Consider the following 13,555-nt stretch of genomic DNA (forward strand, 5'->3'; position numbering starts at 1 on the left):
CCCTATCTCAAAATAAAAAAGGACTGGGGATGTAACTCAATGATAGAGTGTCCTGGGTTCAATACCCATACTGTGGAAAACAAAAGATAAAGTTGCCTTTATCAAAGAAGGCAGGGGCCAGATATTATGATATATACCTGCAGTACCAGCTACTCAAGATGCTGAGGCAAGAGGATCATTTGGTCTACAACACTGGCCTGGGCAATACAACAAGATCCCATCTCAACAAACAAACAGGAGAGGAGAGAATAACTGAAAAGATCTTCTGACTGCTGAGCGTGTAGGATGGGAATATTTCCCTGGCTATTTATTTTTCTCTTGATGGTAAGGACTTCAAGGGTCCATGTCTCATCATTTGGTTTCCTCAGTCCCAACACAGGGATGTGCAGAATTAACGATCCTTAATTTGGATGATAACTTGTGTTTTTCTCTACGAAAGCCAGAGCTGAGAATGAGAAAAAAAAAAAAACAAAACAAAAATAATTTATTTATTTATTTATTTATTGGTACCAGGATTGAACCCAGGGGCACTTAATCACTGAGCCAGGCCTCCAATTTGCATTTTATTAGAGACAGTGTCTCGCTGAGTTGCTTAGGGCCTTACTTGTTGCTGAGGCTGGCTCTGAACTCGCAATCCTCCTGCTTCAGCCTCCTGAGCCACTGGGATTATGGGCGTGCACCACTGTGCTGGTGAATTGAGAATATTTTAACAAGTAGGAACCTCTTATTTCTTAAAGGTCAGTGACTGTGAAAAACAATCAACTGATAACCTCACAGAAACTTTTAAAAGTTAGTTTAGCTTAGGAAGAAGGTTTTTTTCAGAGGCAAAGTTCAACTCAGCTACTTTTTTTGAATCAAGAACTAGAAACATATAATTTATTAATTATCAAGAATAACTGGTTTAATATGTTTGAATAAAGATTTGCATGCAAATGTTATAGTAGTATTATCACTTATAATAGCTGAAAAGGAAAAACAACTCAAATATCTATCAAATTGGTAAAAGGATAGGTAATCTGATACATGCCACAATACAGATAAACCTCAAAAAACATGCTGAGTAAGAGGTCAAATGCAAATGACCCCATATTATACAATTTCATTTATATGAAATGTCAAAATCCAGAAAAGGCAAATTTGGAGACAGAAAGTAGAAGAGTGATTGCCAGGGGCTGGGACTGGGAATTAACTATAAAAGGGCACAAAGGATCAAGCTAGATTGTGGTGGTGGTTGCACAATTTGATACATTTACTAAAAAAGCAATAAATTGTACACTTAAAATGGATGAACTTAAAAATTATAGCTCCATAAAAGTGTTTAAAAAAAGAATAAGAGGTTTGCTTTAAATACATAATATTGCCTTTTAAGGGGAAAAGGGGCACTTAGGGCAAAGGAGAAGGGAGATAATGGGGAATTATCAAGGCAAAGGAGAAGAGGCAGATTACTGGACAGCAGTTTAGGACAGGTTATCAAAAAAGTCTTAAGTCCGTGTTTTGGAGCTGCATGTCCACAATGATCAGCACAAACTGGGGGGGGGGGGGCAGCTCTTGCCACAGGGTCAGTGCTGCCTGATGCGGCACATGGAGCACTGGATACTCCATGCCACAGATGCAGGTTCCCACCCCCTGCTCCAAAGCAAGGAAGGAGGAGGCAAGGTGTAGGCGGCTTGTGTGATTTAGCCAAGGGAGTTTACACAGAAATTCAAGCTGGAGAAACAAATGGGCACAGGAGAAAAACCTTTATACACAAATAGCATCATATGTTTGACTTTAAAAGGCACTGGGAGTATCAGTACATGAAAAGCTGTCACTTTTGTTACATTCAAAGAAAAACAGATGGTGTACATAAGAAAACTACTATTGTAGAAACCCTATTCTTCTTAGCACATTGGAACCTGCTGCTTACCATTCTGGTTATTTCCAAGAGCTCTCCCTGACCAACTCTTATGGTAAGCATTCTCTTTCCACATCTTAATAATCCTCTCATTGGGAAGAGAGGAGAGAGCAAAGGAGGAAGGAGAAGAGAGAAATGAAACTGTGGTAAAACTGAGACAGTGGGACTAGAGTCTGTTCTTGGAAAAATTATCTAGAGTAGGTCTGTCTTAGTCTGTGCTATAACCAAATTCCCTAGACATAGTGGCTTAAAACAACGGAAATCTATTCTCTCATATTTTCTGGAGGCTGGAACCTGGACTGGGGTGGCAGCTTGGTTGGTTTCTGGTGAAGACTCTCTTCCTGGCTTACAGACGGCTGCCTTCCCGATGTGCCCTCACATGAGGGGTGGGGCTGTGAGTTCTGGCATCCCTGTAAGGGCACTGATCCCTCATGACCTCAATAAACGGAACTATCTCCCAAAGGCCCCATTTCCAAATGCCATCCCCTGGGAAGTCAGGGCTTTATGCATTTGCTATGTGAGTGAGGGGCAGGGCTGGGGAGGCACTGTTCAGTCCAGAGCAACATTCCAGACCAGGTGTTTGCAAACTTTTCTTGTAAAGGGGCACTAGATCATAAATAATTTGGGTTGTGTACTACATGCAGACTTTATCACTTATTTATCTTTGTTGTTTTTTACAATCTTTAGAAATGTAAAAATTATTACAAATTGCAGGCTTAATTTGGCCTCATAGGTGAACCATTCTAAGTTTCACAACCTCCCAACTTTCCTCTTCCTGTGACCTCTTTACCATACAAATGTCCTTCTTTAGCCTTCCTTTGACAGACTGTGTGTGTGTGTGTGTGTGTGTGTGTGTGTGTGTGTGTGTGTATTAGAGGGGGAGTCAATATGCAGTAATGTGCTGTATCTCTCTTTCTTTTTATGGTACGAGGGACTGAACCCAGAGCCTTATGTAAGCCAGGCAAGCACTCTGACACTGAGCTACCTCCCCAGTCCCAGTAACTCAACTCCTGACTTTGGATTTTTTTTTTTTTTTTTTTAAGAATTTGGTCATTGTGTGATTTTATCATGATGATAACATCAGAGTATATTCACACAAACCCAAGTGATGTAGCCTACTATACAACCAGTATACATGACTGTATGTGATACTTTCCTAAGACCGGCAGCATGGATCTGTTTATACCAGCATCTCCACAAACGTGAGCCACATCTGCTATGATGTGACAATGGGTTACTGGCAATAGTAGCTTTTCAGTTCCATTATAATCTTATGGGACTGACTGACATAGGATCCATTGTTGACTGAAATGTTATGTGGCACATGACTATTTATAGCCAATGGATACTTTGGAAAAATGAAGGACTTTGTAAGAATATGTACAAGCAGTTTTTTCATGTTACATCTTAAAAATCTCAGTAATTTATTTGTGTGTGCAAGTTACAAATTGCACACACAATACAGACAGCATAAATTTCATTATCTTCAAGCGTATGATTCATTGGTATTAAGTATATTCACCATACTGTGCAACTATCACCACTATTTATTTCTAGAACCATTTTATCACCTCATACAGGAATTCTGCACCCATTAAACAACAGCTCCCCTTGCGTTTGCCTAACTCAGACCAGTATTTTACTTTCTCTAAGAATGTGTTTATTCTAGGTACCTTATATTAGTGGAACCATCCAGAACCATCCTTCTGCCAGGCTTATTTCATCTGGTGATGTTTTCAAGGTTCATCCATGTAGTAGCATGCAACATAATTTATTTCCTTTTTAGACTGAATATTTCATTGCGTACAAACCCCATTTTGTTTATCAATTCATCTGTTGATGAACATCTGGGTTGTTTCCACCTTTTTGGCTTGTGTTACTCAGCCTTTTGTTGCTGTGACCAAAATACCTGACAAGAACTTAGAAGAGGAAAAGTTTATTTTGACTCACATTTTCAGAGGTTTAGTCCATGGTCGGCTGAGTCCAAAGCTCTGGACCCAAGGTGAGGCAGAACATTGTGGTGGGAGGGTGTGGTGGAGGGAAGCTGCTCAGGACATGGGTATGGGGAAGCAGAGAGAGGAGAGGGGAAAGGGCCACAGGGAAGATGAATTCTTTCAGGGCATGCCCCAAGTGACCTGCCTCCTCAAGTCAGGCCTTATTTGGCTATAGTTACCACCCCATTAGTCCATTCAAACCAGGTTAGACGGGTTAGGTTATAGCTTTCATAATCCAATCATTTTACCCCTGAATATTCCTGCATTAAGGGGAGCTTTCAGGGAACACCTCATATCCAAATCATAATATGGCTATTATGAACAATGCTGCTATGAATACTGGTGTATAGATACACACAGTGGCTGCTTTAGATTCTTCTGATTATATATTTAGGAGTGGAATTGCTAGATTATATGGAAGTTCTATGTTTAGCATTTTGAGGAACTGCCAAACTGCTTTCTATAATGGCGATACCATTTTACATTTCTACCAAGAATGTACAAGAGTTCCAATTTCTCCACTGGTTATTTGCTTTCTTTCATTTTGTTTACATAATAACCATCTTAATGAATGTAAAGTGGTACCTCATTTTGGTTTTGATTTATACCTTCCTAATGACTAGTGACACTGAGCATCTTCTCATGTATTTATTAGCCATTTGCTATATCTTCTTTGAAGAAAAAAGTTTCTATTCAAGTTCTTTACCCACTTACAAACCATTTTTGCTCTTTTTAACAATTACAGAGAAAATAACAATAAAAATTATGCCCAATAAGTTACTGAGCTCTTACTACATACAGCCAGGCACTTTTTTTTTTTTAAACACATATTACCACATGAATTCCCATTTGACAGGTGAGGAGAGTGAGGCTTACAGAATTGGAACCCAGGCCTATGCCCTTAAACTTTGAATAGTTTTGACAATAGTTTCAGGCCACACCACACACACCACACACACACACAGACACACACACACACACACCACCCCCCTCATAATACCTGTTGAAGAGGAAAAAAAACTCTTTAGAAATTGGGAACATTTGGACAAAACCCAATATAAGAGGAGCCTGGAGAACAAATATTGAAATGTGATGGTCATCTATTGTCATGAAAAGCACTGGTTCTCCAATAACATAGGCCCCTCTAAAGGGGAACACAGGATGAAATCTAGATACTATGGCAACTGGGCACAAGAAGCTTAATGTGGAGGACTGAGGAACGTATGAAAACTATAGGTCCCTGGTATCCAGAGATCTCTGTTTGTCTGTGAGATGACTTCTTATGAATTAAATGACCCAAGGTAGAATCCAAGAATTCAACATAAGAAACAAACCCTAATGAATTCCCTAAAGTGAGTGTGAATCTTTTTCCCTGAACCTTGCTTTGCTAATAATCTTCTTTTGTTTGTTTTAGCCCTGTTTTACTTCCTGCATTTAATTTATTGTCAAGACTTATCAAAATCTATCTCATAAGTTTCTCTATCTCTGTTATGTAGTAGCTAAAATACAAAATATAGTTTCAATTCAAAATAGAAACAAACTCATAAACACAAAGGAATGCCTTATTAGGGAACTTCTGACTTTCCAGAGAGGGGATCATTCCCATGACCTCAGCCGTGCCTCTGGGTAGGTATTTAGATTTACCTAAGATTCCTCCTCTCCTCCTTTCCATATGGAGGAGTCAGTATGACAGCTGAAAACTTGAGGTGATAAGGGTCTCACACAGGTATGAACCAGAGTCTGGCAGTTGAGGATGGGGGTGGTAAGGAAAAGACACAGAGGTGACGGGTGGAAGAGATGGCTCATTTGGTTTGAAAATCAGGTACAGGGAATAAATTAAACCAAATAAACAAGTAAATCAATATGTTAAGGAAAATGAGCTTCTTAATATTGAAGAAACTATTTACAAACATGGAAGACAGACTGCTAGACAGAACATTGAGGTATTAGACTATAATTGGAGGGATCAATATGAACTCATAATTTATGTATGACTGTAATATAGCTATATACTTTCAGATGTATATGTATATTGTGTGAGTACACGTGTAGTGTATATACATATACATACATATACAGAAGTATGCTCTAGCTTCCTCTGCTGAAAGGGTCTAGACACAATGACATCTTAGTACCAATGAGCACCTCAACTACTCAGATCTTACACTAAAAGGAACCAGCGCTCCTTGATAAAGTGGTTGATTCCAGGGTCAGGGTGGGAAAAGTACAAAATAAGTCTGGAGATCTTTTTGTTGCAGGAAGTAAGGAAATACTCAGTGAATGAGGGAGGCAAAGAACACAGAGAAACAGCTCTCACTGGCCAAATCACAGATAATTTTGACATTTACATCAATTTGGACTAATGAAGCCTATAGGAATTCATTAGTCTAAATTGATAAAGATAAAACAAATAAATGAGAGAAAGAGCAAGTTATTCCTTAGAGTAGAATGTCAATTAATAGATGATCACCATTTGGTAACCATCATAGAAGTGGTTGATACAGACAGGAGCTATTCTCACAAAATACTAATCAGTAAAAAGAAATGGTGAACTGAAGGTGGAGAAAACTGGCAGACACTCCCCAGAAGCAGGTGACTAAGGTCATCATAATGAGGGGTTGGATGGGAAGTCATGCTACCTCCTGAGAAGAGCATGGTGCCTCTCTGTGGTCTTTCTGCCGAGAATACATAATTGGAACTGGTTATGAGGAAACACTGGATGTGTCTAGTTGCAGGTAACCCTACAAAATGTATTCTTCAGGGGCTGGGGTTGTGGCTAAGAGGTGGAGCGCTTGCCTACCATGAGCGAGGCACGGGTTTGATCCTCAGCACCACATAAAAATAAAATAAAGATATTATGTCCACCTGTAACTATTAAAAGAAAATGTATTCTTTAAAACTGTCAAGAACATGAAGGAGAAGCTCTTCCAGACTGAAATGCCAGAGGCCTGACAAGGAAATGTAAACGCGTGGCAGGGATACCACAGTGCCGCATGTTTCCTTCTCCTGTGGGTCCTTGTAATTACTGCAGCACAAAAGATCAGAATATCTGTCATTCCAAAAAGGAAAAAAGACATTGTTTGGAAAGTAAATAAAATGTGAATGGGCCTCGCAGGCTGAGTGGCAGTGTTGGCCCAAGGTTGACTTTCTGATTTGGAGGGTCACATGTGGATGATGAGTGCCTGAAACCCAACCTTGTGTATTTAGGGAATAGAAAACCAATACAGCAGCTCTCCAGGGTCACAAAAAGACAACATAGAGAGTAGGCAACGAAACAGACACCAAAAAATGCTAATAGCTGGAGAATCTGAGTGAAGGGAATATAGGAGCTTTTTATATTATCCTGGCAACTTTTCTGGAAGTTTGAAGTTATTTCCAAATAAACAATCTTTTAAAAATCACCTAAAACTTAAAGCACCACTCGGGACAATATTAGAAGCAAAAGACAACAAACAAAAACTTATCTTGTTGCTACACATATTGTTTCAGAGTGTGCTGGAAGAGATACTTATGTAATTTTAACAAAGACAAGAACATTTACAACCAAAAATATCAGTAAGGACACACTAACAGAGGGTAAGGGAAGAAAGAAGGACTGGGATTTAGAGCTGACTCTCAATTTGTATCAGCATTACTATTGTCTTAGGCCATAAATATGTCAAGGGCTGGCTCACAAACTTGCTTTGAATAAGGGCTAGCTTAACTAAAACACAAAATCAAATTCTTAATAAATGCTTTAGATTAGGATAATAATGATGATTAAGATAATGATAGCTCCCATTAGCAGGGCTAATTATTCCTTAAGTAGAATAAAAGTAACTATGTGTAAATTTTCATCAGCTACTGTGAAACTATTTTAATAAGCATAAAGAACATATTCATTTCTATGTGAAATGTCAATTATATCTGTTATAAACCTCAGGACAAAAAAAAAAGACTTCAAAAACAGTTGTATGGAAATTTGTCACTAATTTTTTTTTGAAAAGATTAAGTTACATTATAGCCAACACATAGGAAACAGTTATTGATCACTTATTAAGTGCCAGGCACTGTTCTAAGTGCTTTACATGTGTTAATTCACAGAAACTTCTAGACCACTCCATAAAGGATGGCAGTAGGCGCTAAGAGACTGGCAGAGCTTCAAAGGAACTGGAGCAGGCTGGTACAGTCCCTTAACTGGGGACTATAGGGGTCACAGCACTGTGCCCTGGCCCCCTCCAACGCCTTCTCAGTTAACCCACTCGTATTTGCTGTCAGCCTGATTTTGCTTGGTTGGTACGAGGCTGGAAGCCCTGTGAGGGCAGCAGTCAGGCTGTTCCTTTCTCATGTATCCTATGCTTGGCACAGAAGACACTCAGTATTTGCTGAATGAAGAAGGAACAGATGGCACCCCATATGCTGTCTGAGCCTGCCTATTCTCTGACATGGTCAGAACAGTCTTGGATAGAGAGACCAGCTCTCCAGCAAAGCACAGCGCCCCAGAGTTGGTACTGGGTTGGTGACATCAGCTGAAGACTGGGAAAGAAAACACAGTGATTCTAAGGACAATCTTGATCCATTCTCTAACTTGATAAGATCCTTTTTTTTTTTTTTGAGTACCGGGGATTGAACTCAGGGGTACTCAACCACTGAGCCACATACCTATCCCCATTTTGTATTTTATTTAGAGACAGGGTCTCACTCAGTTGTTTAGTGCCTCACTTTTGCTGAGGCTGTCTTTGAACTCTGGATCCTCCTGCCTCAACCTCCTGAGGTGCTGGAATTACAGGTGTGTGTCACTGTACCCAGCTTGATAAAAAAAGGTAACCAATTTAGTTAACTATTTAAAGGAATTTTATCCTTGGAAAAAAAGATATTGAAATGTAATAAATATTGACATGGTGGTTTTGTAAAAATGTCTGGATTAGTTTTAGTTTTTTTACATGACAATTTAACCTATAAAATACCCTCCATGGTTTTATTATTAAATCCACAACAGGGTACATGGTGAACAAACCAGAAAATACTAAGCCTTTTTTTATGGAAAATGTGGATTAAATAAGGAAAATATTAATAGTCATCCTCTTTAAAGGAAAAAATGTGCAACTATCTGTATAGATTTTTTTTTAAAACCTTCAGTGACAAAGAAAACTGGTTAAAAAATCTTATCACTACAACATAATTGAAGGACTATTTCTTTTTTTAAAGATTTTTTAGTTGTAGTTGGGCACAATACCTTTATTTTATTTATTTATTTATTTTTACGCGGTGCTGAGGATGGAACCCAGCGACTCGCACGCGCTAGGTGAGCGCTCTACTGCTGGCCACAACCTCAGCCCCATGAAGGACTATTTTTTGATGTAGATGATGGCTTTGGACTCCCAAAACAATTCTTGGTCATGAAATCAAAGTTTCTGAACATGCAATAAGAAAAATGTAAGCATGCAGTCAACAAGCAATGCATGATTGATTCTGCATTTATAACAAAGCCAGGCATGCAGATCTGAATGCAGAAACGTTCCCATTAGTCTAACTCTAAATGCTTACTATGTGTTCAGCTCATTTTCTGGAAAAACAAGAAGGAAGGGTGATATGTACCTCCAGTAAGCTAGCTAATCACTATATCTGGTCCCTTTTCCCATCAAGGGCTACTGTAGAATCAAACAGTCCTTTAAGCTTCCTAACTGCATGGCCTGGGGCAAGTGACCTGTCCTCTTTCACCACTGGCTTCCTCATATTTAAACCTGAGATACTTGGCTTTGCATAGTTGTTGTAGATTAGAAAAACAGTAAGTATTTAGCAAAGTGCTTGCCATTTAATAAATAGAAGATACCATTATTATTCCACAAAAGGAAATGCAATTCACACATATTAAGTTCTCCTCTATCTATGCTAGTCACTCTGGGACTCAATGCAAACTAGTGGCTACCTCTTAGGCTTAATTACCAAGAAAAAAGTTTTGTGCTATTGTTTTTTTGTTTGTTTTTGGTTAAGAGATGTCATCTCTCTCTCTCTCTTTCTGTGAAAAGGTTAATATACATCTACCAATTATGAGAAGTCTAAGGAACTGCACAGCTGCTGGGCCCTTCCCAATAGTCTTTTTAAGTCCTGTTTTGAGTCTCTCACCTCCAAAGAGCATATTATTAACTGAAAAGTTTTCATGCAACTATCACCTTCGGCTCAACTCAAGCACAGGGACTGCATAAAAATGGGATCATATTTGGTCCTAACTTGACCATATATGTCTCTAAGCCAATCTAAATATCCTATAAGTAATATTTCTTTAATTACAGCATCAATAGCCCAGAGAACAATGTTCCCAAAAAGAGGTTATTGTGACCCAAGGGAAGAGCTGGAGCATACTTATCCCATAGCCCACCCCCAAACCTCCAAATACAGAATCACAACTGTATTCCAGAGGGGACAGGATTTATCACTGTAAGTGAAATGTCAAAAGAAAATAAAATTGGCAATATATGCTCAGAAATGTCATGGCTCTTTTATGTTCTATGACAATGTAATAACTGCAAAAATTTCAAGATAGGAAATAAAAATAAAGGCTATAAATACCATCTCCTGGAGCAGAAATATCAAAATGGTAACCAATGGTCCTGGTCCCTGGATGTTCTATTTGGATTTGTATAGTACTTTAAAAATATTTGAACCAGTTTTTAAAAATTGGAAAATTATTTTTTCTGCCTTTTCTTTAAACAAATCTGCACTAACACTAGCTGTTAGTTGGGAGATTTTAAATTTAAAATATCTTGATTTCCAGGCTTTTCTTTAAAAATCTGCACTAACCCTGGATCTAGGGGGCAATCACTACTTAAGGCCCATGCTGCTGCTTTTGTGAGGTGGCTTGTATACCCCACCCCACACCGGTTCCCTTGTCTTTCTTTGAAAACCCCTTGTAGAACTGTTACCAGTTGATAACCTCTGCTACAGGCGGTAAAGTGCAACTATACAAATGTAATGCAACATCCTGAAAAATTCTGAAGTTTTATACCTATAAGTGCTACTTAAAATTGGATTACTTTCTACACTTGGTGCTCTGAATATACTGTTCTTTGAAACATGACCTCAAGAGAAGATACCTTAAACCTGACCTAATAAAACAGGACCAATGCAGAAGGCAAACGAGATGCACAAGTTTCAAGTTTCAGGTTATTCTGGTAATAAGTTAGAGCAAAAGGAGGTAAAAGGGAGAAAAGGCCTAGGTTTGTCCTGTTAAAAACAAACATTTATGGCAGCAATCTGAAGAAAACAAAAGCTAAAACTGTCATGTATCAAGCCTAAAAATTAGTTTTTCTCCCCTCCTAAAAGGCAAAGCGTGCCACCAGCATGCACACACACACAGATACACCCACACACCCACACACCCATAAGTGTACCAAGTCACGCCTTACAAATTCCAGAAGTGCACCAGGGTTTTACTCCAGACTTGAAAAGGGTCCTTTCTCTGGAAAATGCAGACAACTTAGTGACAGGCTTTATTATATCTTTTTGGTGATGCATCACAGCTTATAGTGAGAACTTTGGAATACAGGACTTTTTGATACAGATAAGTAAAAAATGATTAATGAACCTTCTCCCCTGAAGAAATGAAAACACACTTTATATATATTTCATAGGAACAGGGAAAGTAAAGGTATTCATGTCAAGTTTATGTATTTTTTAATTAACTATCTGATATCCATTCTCATGCTTTAAAATAAAGTCATTTTTAAAAAGCTATGGTACACAAAGGACCACTTTGGTAAAGAAGTAAGTAATAAGAGTTCCTCCTCGCACATATTAAAAGTTTTCAAATGAATATTAATCAATGCTTTAAAAATGCCACTCATTGTACTGTGGAGCACACGTGTTTAAAAGCAGTTTATAGGTAATAACTTTTAACTTTTCTTGGCTTTGCTGACATATTTTAGCAATGCTCACGATGCATGCCAATCATCTCACTTTTACAGTGGGAAACAACACTCTTCAAACTCAACGAGATAATAACACTGACTGTACTTCTATGGCACCATTTAACTCAAAACAGAGAGAACAAGCATGTGACATGGTTCTCCACAGGGTGAACCTGGGATGTTCTGCTATGGTGAATCACGGCAGAGGCCAGGCTGCAGGACTCCAAAAGAGGAGGCCAGCATAGCATCCTGGCTTGCCATTAGGTGAGCAATCTGCTACCTTTCTACCAGATGAGGAGCATACCATCAATTCCACTTCCCACAGCTACTTTTGGGATTTGTACACAATAATTAAAAACAAAAACAAAAACCTTGATTCAAAGAACACAGCATATCAAAGATACATTACATATTTTCTCTGACCACTGCCTTCTTTTTTTTTTTTTTTTTTTTTTTTTTGGTGGTGGTGCTGGGGATTGAACCTAGGGCCCCATATATACTAGGCAAGCACTTTACCACTGAGCTACACCCCAGCCCAAGACTGCTGCTGCTCCTTTTTTTTTTTTTTTTTTTTTAAATCATATCATCATTCACATACATGAATTAGGGGGAAAAATGAAAACCTAACTGAAATAAAAAGGATGGGAAATAAATAACATCACATCAAATAGCTAGAGTTGTGCTGTGCAGTCTGGTAACTTAGAGTCACATGTGGCTATTTAAAATTAAATTAAAATTCAGTCCCCCAGTTATCCTAACTGCAATTGAAGCACTCAAAGCATTTGCAGAGGGCTAGCAGATACTGTACTGCACAAGGCAAATAGAATATTTCCATCATCACAGAGTCCTACTGGACAGTGCTGGGATAGAAAAAACGCAAAAAAGAAAGAAGAAAAATGTTGTACCAACATCTTTCCATTACTATACAGCACCAAAAAGTTCCTTTTAGGGGCTTGAAATAAACAATTTAAATAAGCATATTAATCCATTTCACTTTGAAACCATGGATGAGAGCTGATATGAACATTGGGATTCAGTGACTGATGACTCTCCACTGATGATAAGACTAGTGGGCATAGTTCCATGACACTGAGCTTTGTTTCTGTGTTATTCCTGAATTCAAGCTGCTGACTCATAACTAAACCAATTCAGGTCCCAGTCTATAAATCTCACGTGCAATTTAGAAACTATTAAGCCCAAGTACAATTCTTTTCTTCTTTCACTCTAGTTCCCTTTCCATGACAGTTCCCTAATGTCAAAAGTCAGGCATGTATGTTAATTGCAGGATGGCCAATAACCAGATTTGGCTACAAACAAGCTGCCTGTTATTGGCAAATAGGACAATACATATATTAAGATACTGATCAATAGTATGGACATGTCTTATGCCTAAAAGGATGTGTTCTAACAAGTTTCTTTGTCAGAAAAATAGGAGTAATATAGGAGACTGCACTGATGCATCCAGAACACAAATTAAATGAGAGGGGGCTTCTATAATGCTTAAAAAAAAAAAGACTAATTAAAATGTAAAATGCATCAAAAAACCTCAAACCTGAAAGTCCTGGAGTAGAGGAAAAGGAAGGAGCTGATCAACCTTTGTCCTGAAGGGACTAGGTAACTAGTAGGCCACTCTGGAATGGGGTGGGCTGAAGCAGGTGGGCTCTGGCCCTTCCTCCTGAATGAGTTCTCGCAACATGAAGACAACTGTTGCCTTTCAGGGACTGTGTCTGCTGTAACTGGCCCTTTTCAATTGACAAGTGGGAATGGCATAGGTCAAATTT

General features: G+C 38.6%; 1 protein-coding gene and 1 long non-coding RNA gene across 2 annotated transcripts in view; one reads left to right on the forward strand and one right to left on the reverse strand.

Annotated features, from left to right (window-relative positions):
- The window catches only part of LOC308652908, a 72,515-nt gene that overhangs the window by 58,331 nt on the left and 629 nt on the right, over positions 1-13,555 (forward strand). The window lies entirely within an intron of this gene.
- Positions 1-13,555, reverse strand: part of HACD2 (3-hydroxyacyl-CoA dehydratase 2) — a 98,414-nt gene that overhangs the window by 12,838 nt on the left and 72,021 nt on the right. The gene's annotated exons all lie outside the window — the stretch shown is intronic.

The sequence above is a fragment of the Spermophilus citellus genome, assembly GCF_964194105.1.
Source record: "Spermophilus citellus genome assembly, chromosome: 7".
Lineage (NCBI taxonomy): Eukaryota > Metazoa > Chordata > Mammalia > Rodentia > Sciuridae > Spermophilus > Spermophilus citellus.